Genomic DNA, 831 nt, shown 5'->3' with positions numbered 1-831 from the left:
GGCCCCATGGCCTTTTATGGACCTTGATTACTCCATGAGAAATTGGGATGATTCTTCCAACCCGGATTATAGGTATTGCTATATGGGTTTCCTTGAGGTCTCATGCCATTACCTACAAAATCAACATTCTCCACCGAAGAAACATCACCAATAGAGATCGGACAATCGGAGGGAGCATGTCCTCCATCATACCCTTTGCAATTAGTCATGGCTGCCACTCTATTTGAAGTTAGAAGATCTAACTTCTTACTCAGATTTTCCACTTGGGCCGCCCATGAAGTTACCGCATCTATCTCATGGAGACCGGCCACCTTTTTCTTCTCCCTAGCATTCCATTGGTAGCTATTTAACCCCATTTCTTCAATCAACAGACGGGCCTCATTGGGGGTCTTGCTACCTAAGGTACCTCCTACTGTCGCATCCAAGAGTTGCCTTGTACTCGGGTTCAAACCATTGTAAAATGTTTGAACAATCATCCACTCCGGGAATCCGTGTTGCGGGCACTTTCTCAAGAGCTCCTTGAACCTTTCCCATGTCTCGAATAGAGACTCAAATTCCAACTGAACAAAGGATGAGATCTCGTTCCTAAGCTTTGCTGATTTTCCGGGAGGGAAATAACGAGCTAGAAAAGCTTCCACCATCTCCTCCCACGTGGTAATTGACGCTCTAGGTAACGAGTGTAGCCACTGTTTCACTCTCCCCTTTAGGGAAAATGGGAAGGCTCTCAATTTGATGGCATCATCCATCACCCCATTTATCTTCACCATATCACACACCCCGAGAAAGCTCTCTATGTGACTATTTGGATCCTCATCGGCCAAACCATTGAAT

The 831-nt window shown here is 45.7% G+C and overlaps 1 non-coding gene across 1 annotated transcript; it reads left to right on the top strand.

The window, feature by feature from the left end:
* The first annotated feature begins 486 nt into the window (after positions 1-486).
* On the top strand, positions 487-593 carry LOC120252627. Its single transcript, XR_005534084.1, has one exon. It is a non-coding gene; the product is annotated as a small nucleolar RNA R71 (small nucleolar RNA).
* Positions 594-831: the final 238 nt, after the last annotated feature.

This window comes from Dioscorea cayenensis, chromosome 21 (genome assembly GCF_009730915.1).
Source record: "Dioscorea cayenensis subsp. rotundata cultivar TDr96_F1 chromosome 21, TDr96_F1_v2_PseudoChromosome.rev07_lg8_w22 25.fasta, whole genome shotgun sequence".
Classification (NCBI taxonomy): Eukaryota; Viridiplantae; Streptophyta; class Magnoliopsida; order Dioscoreales; family Dioscoreaceae; genus Dioscorea; species Dioscorea cayenensis.
Note: the sequence above shows the minus strand (reverse complement) of the source record. Positions and strands in the feature narration are given on the sequence as shown.